General features: G+C 31.8%; 1 protein-coding gene across 1 annotated transcript in view; it reads right to left on the bottom strand.

Annotated features, from left to right (window-relative positions):
- LOC139501381 (protein mono-ADP-ribosyltransferase PARP12-like) overlaps positions 1 to 11,011 on the bottom strand; it is a 275,921-nt gene that overhangs the window by 196,955 nt on the left and 67,955 nt on the right. The window lies entirely within an intron of this gene.

Here is an 11,011-nt window from a genome sequence, read left to right as displayed (position 1 = left end):
TTTTTATGACTATATTTAAATATAGTGACAGTCATTGGTGCAGTAATATACGTTAAATACTAGAACTTCTCTAGTCGACACTATAGGGACCATATGCATGACCTTGTTTTGCGGTTTTTATGATTCTTTCATTATTGAAGACCCTCCAGCAACTATCAAGATGAAGAACAAGAATAAAAACTTTGACCATTGACCATTTGTATTTTTTTCTATACCTTGACATTGTGTGCGATTAGCAAAATTGAAATGATTTGATACCGGGAAATTGGTGGTCTTACTTTAATTTAAACCATGTCAGCTATCTAGTTTTATCCACAGACGCTTGAGTTTCAAAATTATGATACAGTTACTTTTTAAAAAAAAAATTTTGTTGATTAAGATATTCAATTTTCTATATTTATAATACATATCTATCATTTCTGTGCATATCTCACCTACAGAAAATACCTAATTTTGCAATCCATACTAAATCCATTGGATGTTGGATGTGTACGGATTGATAGTTTAGTCTTAGTTGCATGATTTTTTTATTAGTTGTTAGTGGCTTTGAACTAGCTGTCAGATAACTGCGAGTACTCTCAGATCTGTTCATTGTGTCTTTTTGTGTCGGGATGTATAAGTACCGGGCCACGTCCACTTGTATTTTTGTCCATCTGATGAGTTAAGCCTTTTTCAACTGATTTTTATAGTTCGTTCTTATGTTGTACTGTTATACCACTGCCCCAGGTTAGGGGGAGGGTTGGGATCCCGCTAACATGTTTAACCCCGCCACATTATTTATGTATGTGCCTGTCCCAAGTCAGGAGCCTGTAATTCAGTGGTTGTCGTTTGTGTATGTGTTACATATTTGTTTTTCGTTCATTTTTTTTTACATAAATAAGGCTGTTAGTTTTCTCGTTTGAATTGTTTTACATTGTCTAATCGGGGCCTTTTATAGCTCACTATGCGATATGGGCTTTGGTCATTGTTGAAGACCGTACGGTGACCTATAGTTGTTAATGTCTGAGTCATTTTGGTCTTTTGCGGATAGTTGTCTCATTGGCAATCATACCACATCTTCTTTTTTATATAAGAAAAATTGGGTATGGTTTTATATACAAGAAAGGCAGTTTTGTATTCTTTGATATTAAGTTCAATTCTCAATGCAGAAACGACCACTTTTTTCTGTGTCCAGTAGCATCGTATATTCTTAAAATATTCTCGCATAATGCCTGGACATCGATGGACAGGCAACATTACACAGTGTGACACGTTTACAAAAGACTAGTCATTATGTAGGACAATAAATGAACAAAAGACAAACCCGGGACACAGAAGTACAAACAATATACCACCAACTCTGAGAAGCAAAAGTAAAATAGAAACATGGATTACGAAACATATGCAGGGGCGACATCAGAGAGTGAAGTGAACTTGCTTCTTGCAAGACACTTTCAGTGAAAACAATTTGATATGAAGACAATCATATGAAGACAATCTTTTGTTTTATTATTTTTTTTTTAATTTAAAACATGAGGCATTTGCCTCATTTGCCTCAATGTAGTTACGGCCCTGGTTCATTCTAATGTTTTAACAAAATGCACGACATGTTTCGCTATTTGTCAAGCATAAACGTGCTTGGGGTTTTTTTATTTCTCGAAAACTGTTACGATGTCAGATATTAAGGTGAATAAGTGGTGTGTGCAATTTCTCAGCTATTGCATGACGAGTACAAACATTATTTGATAAAATGAGATGGACCGTTTTTTTTTTTTTTATCACACTTGCACACTTCCTCCAAACGAATCTATTACACTTAATCTGAGCCATCTTGTCTATTTTGTGACTCCATACTGCTACGTGCTAGGTGGATGATTAGCCAATTAAAATATGTTGGTTTGTCTTGACCAAAAATCAACCAGATCTTCCAAATGCGAGGCAAGCACGCTAACCACTACACCACACAATTAAATGGAATTATAACTCCAGAACATCGCACTTAGCTAGTAAACACCTTCGCACTTACTCCTCAATGTCACAATAAGACCATCACACTTCAGCGTAATCACAAATGCACTATATCGTGGCTATCAACAAGTTAGCGTCACAATGGCACTTCAGCGTAACAACCAACGCATTTTTAGGGCATATAATACAGTAATTAGAAGGGAGGTAATGACGTTGCTAATGTAAAATGATATTTTCGCGACGTCTAAATATGCATTTTTCTACTGATATTTATCATTCAAACTAATTCATTTGAAAACAGGTTCATGAACTCTCTTTTTTGAAATGACATAGAGTTTGGTTACATATAAAGATTATTTGTACCAATTTTCACGAAAAAGTCAACGATTAACTTATTTTTGTAAAGTTGATGTTTTGTCTAGGTGTCTAGGGAATCGTATCTTGTTGTTTCCGAAACAAAATTTGCAATCTGCTGTGTTTATCTCTAAAAGTAGCTTATGAAGGTTTATTTTTTATTACATATTTGAATTGCGTAGCTGAAAAATAGCTTGTATGCATATTTTCGTAACAAATTCATCATTGGATCAAAACTGAATCGCATGCTCTGAAGCTTGGACCATTCTACTTCAGCGTGACTTTTGCGTTTCGAAGTACCATCGCGGTTTAAAGTCCTACATATGTATCTTGTTTAATAAATTTATGAGTTTTTAGATTATAACATGATTGCAAAAATTGTAGCAAAATTAGCTAGTTGATCATTATTAGTCCGTGTATATTTGCGTCCATCCATTTTTCGTTTCGAGATAAAATAAATAAATAAAATAAAAATCGAAACAAAATACAAGTATTTTCTTTTTCGTTGCGGTATCTTAAAATAAATTATCGAAAAAAAGAAGTGAACTAAATTTTTATTTTTGAATTCAGAAATCAAAAACAAAAAACGAAATTCATTTCAATTCTGTATTTCAAAAAGAGGGACAACAGATACCTGAGGGACGGTCAAACTCATAAATCGAAAATAAACTGACAATGTCATGGCTTAAAATGAAAAAAGACAAACAGACAAACAATAGAACACATGACACAACATAGAAAACTAAAGAACAACAACATTATTTTCAATAATCCACAATGTGTTCATTTTATGTGTCATAGTTATCGATGTTGAATACTGCCAACATAACTTGTTTACTATTGCGGACTATCCGTGTAAAATTTCAGGAGGTTTAACTGGTAGGCGTTCAGATGAAGACAAATAATTAACAATGTTTATTCCGGAAACATGCATACCGATAATAGTTTACGTTACATATAAGAAAAAAGATATGAAATTACATGGATATATACTAAGAAAGATAAATCAAATCTTTGAATGATAAAAGTAAGATATTACATTCCCCTCTTGTTGGATTTTGAATGTTAATCAATAATAATGAGATTTAAAAAGATGCATAAATTCTTAATATGAATATGGATATTATAATGACTAGCAACTATTTCTGACCATGTGCGCCATAAAGACCAAAGCAATGTCATAAACTATTTACCCGTCTCGTGAACATGAATACTTCGCCAAACAAAAAAGCATATTATAGCTAGTCGATCTAGGGAACATCTCAATAAACAATCTATTATACGATCTGCAACACAGTTTCATATTTTAACGACCATGTGAGATACACTTAACATCTGAATTGGACACTGTCCTTGGATCAACGTTTTATGTTTTACTTGCAAATTAATTTCTTAGAATACTTATGTTGAAGGTATTCTAAGAAATTATTTATGCAAGTAAAAATATACCATCCAATCAGATCTTAAATGGAACAAACATGAAAATGGTATAACAGTAAATGTTAATTGACACCGTAATTTTCTAAAACGTAACCTGAAAGTATCTCCCAAACAAATAAAGAAAGGGCATACATTTCGTCAGTTGGGATCAAACTAGAGTACATCTCTTGTGTTTCGGACCCTCACAACAAAATCAAATCAATCAAATTGAGATGGCCCAACAGAGAATTTCTCGCTATATATGTAATAGACTTATCAAGACAAGCTCTGTCTCAAATATGATTGACCATCTACAGTTATCTACACTATACATATAATGCGAATACAAACATTTATTAATTAAACCCCATTATTTAGCAATCTAACTTAAGTATATTCTTATTACACCAATATTCTTATTACATCAATATTCTTATTACACCAAACAGCAGAACAATACAAAAGCTTATCAACCACTATAAAAAAAAGTTCAAAACAAATAGATTCTTTCAAAATCTCATTCCATCCGCACACAATAGTACAATCAAACCTGTTTACAACATCAGCCATCCCTTGTACAACAGTTGACGGCTTCAATCTGCTCTTTCATCAATATAAAACACTGCATAACATTTACATATGACAATTATATAAAAAAAATATACATAAGATGACCAATCAAATACAAAAAAGAAATAAAATCACTGTAATATATTGTATTTTTCGACTCACCAATGTAAGGCAATATTATATATCTGAGGAAACAAATCTTTTTAATAGCACATAATTAGCCACGCATTCAACATCATCTCATAGTCAAAGTAGTGACGGTGGGCTGAAATATTTAGATATATTAATAGCTAGTGTATTGTCTCAGCCGTGTTCCATATGTCCAGTTCGAGATAAAGTTCCGAATAAGCACCTTTAACCTTTTTTCATTACAAAATTTATTGCTTTTCTTTAATTAAAAATATTCATATATAAGTCTGTTGATTTTATAGATGTGAAGGATTTGATTACTAGTAAATATCTGCTTTTGAGTATTTTAAACTAAGCTAAATGCAACATTGAGTTAGACCAGTCTAATTACCATGCTTCCATATTTTTCTATTACAGTTTGGATTGCTGTGTTTCAGACCTGACTTTGACTTAACTAAAACCAGAGTGTAATTGACATTTTGTTTAACCTATAAAACCAATAATTCATAGTTTGCACTATTGTTAATGTTGTTTATTGCTGGTATTAAACTACTTAAAACCCCTTTGGAATTGTTGGATGTATTTTCAGGGTTTAAACTAAATAAATTTCATATATGCAAAAACTAAATTGACAAGACACCATGAATTTAAAGGTAAAACCAAACATGGAAAAATACAATTTTTTAAAAAGCATTTTATTTTACATGATCAATAAAAACAGTCATTGTACAACGTTAATATACAAAATACACATATGCCTCAATATGATATGGCTGTCTATAGCTCATACATTTCATTTATCTTACAAATTCATTGTGAATGTATTGTAACTGGAATATTCAACATGGATACATTACATGATCAATATAAACAGAAGGTTAAAGGCAGGCTTGCGCCCCTTTCATCGGCATTTGTTTTAATATAATTTATCATATTTGCCTTGATTTATACACATTCTAAGTAAATAAAATGCTTAAAACATGTTCCTTGTTCTCTCCGGTTCAATTACGTGAATCACTCCCTCCTTTTAAGAGTCAAGTTCATCTTTGAGTAGTAAATGTCGTACATCACTAGTTATTCGTTGAACAGCTGCGGGATTTTGTTTTGTTTGTTTTGAGAAATGTCATTTCAAAAATGTATATAACATCACCTAGTGTCCGACTCCTTATACCTCTTTGTGTAATAACAATTGATTATTTATTTCTGCATAGAGGAAGAACAATAAAACCTATATACAGGGCTAGAGTCGTTGATGAAGGTACGGCCTCGATCAAATTAAAAAATATATAATTGATCTAAATAGGTACCCGAAACACTTTGGCTGGTCGAATATATTGGAACAGATTGGGAATGATCTCATTTCAATAATACAGCAAATCTTCCACTCAGCTTCGTCATGTATGTTGTTCGTGAATAAGTCTATCTTGAACGGCATATTGCCTTCCTGAATAGGAAACTAATTTCGAGTCTCAGCTTTTTGCTCATAATAATGTAAATTATAAAATTTAATACACATCCAATCACGTTACAAAGTTTTATCCCTTCCATCCAAAATGAAAATAGAATACTTCCCCTTATACTATTATTAAAATTTGTATCGTTATTTCAGAAAGAATTTATAACCCATGCAATTCCTTTGTCGCTATTCATTATCAACTCCACGTAGAAGTAATCTTTCCAAATGGTTTTAATATCATTATATTGCACACTACATCAGACATACACGACCACTCTTGGAAGTTCTGATATAAGGAATACCACGAAAACTATATCTACCATTATAACGGATCTTCGTTCTCATCTTCACTGCTTCGTGATGGGGTTCCGAAATTTATAAGTGACTAATTTGTAAATGATAATAATTGTAGACAGCAGCACAAGAATGCAGGGAAGCAGGATAAGTCGCCCCACTGGCAAGTCGCCCCACACCTAGTCGCCCCACTTTTTCACCAACTCGCCCCACTTTAAAAAAAAACGCCCCAACCTGGATCACCAACTCGCCCCACTTTTTAAAAAATCGCCCCACATGTGAAATTGGTTTAATCATGTTTAATATTACTCCTGCCAACTCGCCCCACTTAATGGAAAACGGTAATATTTAGATATAAAGTTAAAATATAAAAACTCGCCCCACTTAAAAATAATTTTCGTATTATTGAAGAATAACTGTATTTTTTTAAGATTAGTTATTTGCATAACAATTGAAAAGAAACCTGTTAATTGTATCATAATGCAATATATCATAATACTTAACGGATTTCAATTAACAGCAATTTGTTATCATAGCAATTACCAGATTGATTACTTTTGTCTCTGAATTTATAATAATTCAACACTAACGAGCAATCAGAGAAAGGCAAATGTTTCTTTCAAGTAAATATCAAAGAGAATGCCTATTCATTCATTTACCATAAGCGTGTGTCGTGTTTTTGTTAGTAAAAGTAGTCAAAACAGGTTTTGTTGTTGTTGACAAATTGATTGGTAAGTTTTGTCTATGGTTTGAAATCAAACAACAATGAGACATTTACGGCTTGGTATTTAAATTATAAAAAGCAAAGTAACCTTTGACATGCATTTACTATGTCTACTGTGTATCCTTGTGTTGTGTGTGACGTGCACGTGCGTCCCAGACAGGAGGCACTGCAGTGTGATTCTTGTGACCGGTGGCAGCATCGTACTTGCAATTCTGGTAAGTCTTTATAGTTATACTTTACTTTACATTGTACTGATGAGGTTGCGGCTTTAGAAACTTACATAGTATTGTTTTTTTATATGAGTATCATTCATGTTAATAAATATTTGTTAAAGCATTAAATATTATTCATTAAACGCCAACTAGAAATAAATATTTAAAAAATATCTTTAAATAAACTATTTCTAAAAGATATTTATTACAAGGATTTTTATAGCGCCTATCTAATAAACTTAAAACATTATTAAATTATTACCTTTACAATGTAATGTAGAATCATCTGCATATAAATCTATTAATGAATTTTCTATATTAAGTGGTAAATCATTAATATATAATGCATTTAGTATTAGACATGACGTTATTGACCTTTATTTGTTGGCTTCGTTCAAACAAGTATGACTTAAACCATTCTAGTGTACAATTTGAAACATTATAGTATTAATTTTTTTCAATAAAACTATTTGACTAACAAGATCAAAAGCTTTCTTTAAATCTAAAAATATAACTCCGTTTATCTCTCCATTATCTATATTTTCTTACCATTCATCTACTAATTTAGTAAGTGCAGGAGGACACGAATTTTTAGGTCTGAAACCTGACTGTAGTATTAAGAAGATCATTACTATTTAAAAATATATACAAATATTAGCTTTCTGTCGTTCTATGATTTTTGAGACCTAAGGCAAAACTGCTATTGGTCTATAAATAATATTTACATGCATTTACAAAAGCTTATTATATATTTTTTATAAAAACATTTGTTATTTTCACATGTATGATACAATTTTTTGTTAAATACGATCGGCCCAATACGATTTTCGCACGTGCCACCCTTTCAACATATCCTTAATTGACAGGACTTTGTGTATAATACGATGGCACGTGCCATCTATTCAATTTCTGTTTATTTTTGAAATCTCATTCTATATATTGATGTAATGCGGCACGTGTTCTATTTTGACAGGAACATTTAATAAATGATTTTGCTACTATTTCATCCAAATATAAATATTATTATATATATATGTGTGTGTGTGTGTGTAAACCCCTTTTTAATCATTTTCTTTTGATTATTATTCAGTCATCATTATTATTTTCTTAATTGGTACTTGTATTTAATCCAATTACATACTGTAAGTGCGCCTGATACCCAATTTAGTATAATTAGGCACGTGTCTATATTACGATAATGCAAATAACAATAAAAGGAGTAATTAAGCAGACAAGACACAAGTTAACAAGAGCCAATCTATAAAGAATATCGTATTAAAAATAAAAATGATATTAAAAAAAAAAGTTCAACCCAAAATATTGTTTTTTGAAAAAAGTTTTTATAAATCATTAACATTTATTACTAGCATGATTAAAAATAACATTACTATATTATTATTTATTTAGGCATTACCAGATCCCATTACAGAGAAATTACAAAGGGTAACCTGTCTATAAGTTGGCGCTGTACGCTATGTGAAGCACCAACCCAAGATGATCAGTCTATACCGCAGACAGACCTTGCAGACCAGTCCGTTCATCTAGACCAAACAGATTCAGACCAACATCCAGATGACACAGAGGTGTTTCAAGAGCAGTCCTTCAACATCAGTGCTTCATTTGAAGTGCCAACTGTTCAACTTGAAGTGTAAGCATTGTATTTTTTGTAATCGTGTCTTCAAGTTACCACTGAAGAGACATGTATCTTCGCATAAATGTTGTACGAATTAGCATTATTCATTATGTAATCGTGTCTTCAAGTTATCCTGGAGGTTATATCATTTTTCATGTCGAAAATGAAAAAATCAGATACATCATCTTTAAAACTTATTTAATCTGGTAAATGTTTTTATGTATGAATGCATTTCACAAGAATCTACCATCGACAACAGTTTTCGTATTAATTGAATATGTACATCTCCAAAAAGAAACTCTCCTTCAAAACAGAACTGATTGTATGAATTCCCTATCATAATTAACATTAGAAATGAAAAAAGTTATATAACTAATAGTGGTTTTGCGCATTGCTGAAGGCCTATAATTACTATTATCTACGTTATCAGGTCTTTGATAGATTCTTCATACCATACTTTATATTAATCACATATGAGGCTTGTGCATATCTCCTAGATATAATAAAGTAAAAAGCAAACATAGTATCATACAGATGGGACTGAAAATAAGTAAATGAAGAATTGATTCGAAGATCCCATTCATTGCGTGTACACTAGGGAACATCGACAGAACTAAGAAAATAAATCAGCTGAACCACGAGGGAAATAAATACTTGTATTACCGCTTTAGTTAGAACTCAAATGGGCAAATACATTATTCAAATGATTTTATTGCATATTTGTATTCCTTAAAGCAGAACAAAACACTATGTTAATTTATAAGAATAACTGCAACGAAGCAAAAAGGATAGTCATGTAGTGAAAATTATTCAGTTTTGACATCATGACCAATATTATTTTTCCGTTTCAGAATCTAATAGGTGATATTTTCTATAGTGAAAACCAAACCGTCGATATTGGTTAAAAATGTCAACCAATGACATGACGTCTTTTTTTCATTTTGGAGTACTAACAATCAAATTACCCATTGTTCACGCCCAATACCCCGATGAGTAATTTTTAATGAGTTGTGAAGATGCTGACCAGTGAAGGAAAATAAATGTGCAGTTTTACTGCCATACTGAAAAGTTCATGACTGCTTATTATGTAGCATCGTGGAGTATAGCATATTAAAGAGAACATAGGAAAGAACCAAATTCATTCATTTCGAAAATTTTCAGTAGCGTTTCATTGAAGCCGGGTAACAAACTCCATCCCGATGAACAACATAAAATTCATTTACTGGTTATTCTGGATTTTTTGCCACGTTACTCTGTGGACATTGCTCTCATATATATTAAGACCCACAAAATATGTAATGCTTTGTGTGTGCATAACTTTTAAAAAATTTTTTTTTTATCTTTATAAAGATTGTTTTAGCCTTATGGTCGCTCAGTTTATTGCTATTTCCCAAAAACAGTGTTTTTTTCTGAATGATATCAACAATGACTCTATGCCAAACTATACCTTGTCGACGAGTTCGTCCTTCAGATTCATATTTCAGTAGGACAAACTCTCTTACCGTGGAAGTAGCTTTTTTTGCACAGGTTACTCATCAAGTTATCAAAAGATTTCAATTCTAAAACTTTAAGTTCATAGCTCAAATTCTTTTCATATATCAATGTATGCCAGTCGCTTTTCTGCACGAAATTGTTAAGACAATCAGTGGACGTTGGTTTTCCTGTTTGAATGGTTTACACTTGTGATTTTTTAGGCTTAAGGCTTGCAGCTGGCTGTGACCCAATGCTTTGTGTTGAAGCCAAGCCTTGATCTATAACGGTTTACTTTTATAAATTTTACTTAGATGGAGAGTTGTCTCACTGGCAATCATACCACATCTTCTTATATCTATTTAATACAGTATTTTCCATAGAAAGAGTTATAACAACTGAATCTGTATGTATTGTTAAGATCTCTTGTCAGTGTACAATAGGCTGTAAAAATATCTGTATTTTATAAGAAGAAAGAAACACATGTTTGAGGAGCCTTTCTAATTAAAACGATATAAAGTATCTTGTATCTTTCGGAGTTTAGGAAAATAGAGACAATGCTCATCCGAAAATATCTCATTTAATTAAAAAAAAACCTTGGCTTACACCAAAAGCAAGCTATAAAGATCCCCAAAAATTGACTAGTGTGAAACTGTTCAAACGGGATAAACCAACTGTCTAATCTACAAACATTCACCCTTACCTGAAACAATAGTGCAACATCACAACATAAAAAGACACACTATAAAATTTCAATTGAAATGGGTTAACTCAAAGGAATTAAAAGACATGAAAACAAACAA

This window comes from Mytilus edulis, chromosome 13, assembly GCF_963676685.1.
Source record: "Mytilus edulis chromosome 13, xbMytEdul2.2, whole genome shotgun sequence".
NCBI lineage: Eukaryota > Metazoa > Mollusca > Bivalvia > Mytilida > Mytilidae > Mytilus > Mytilus edulis.
This window is presented reverse-complemented; position numbering and strand designations above follow the sequence as displayed.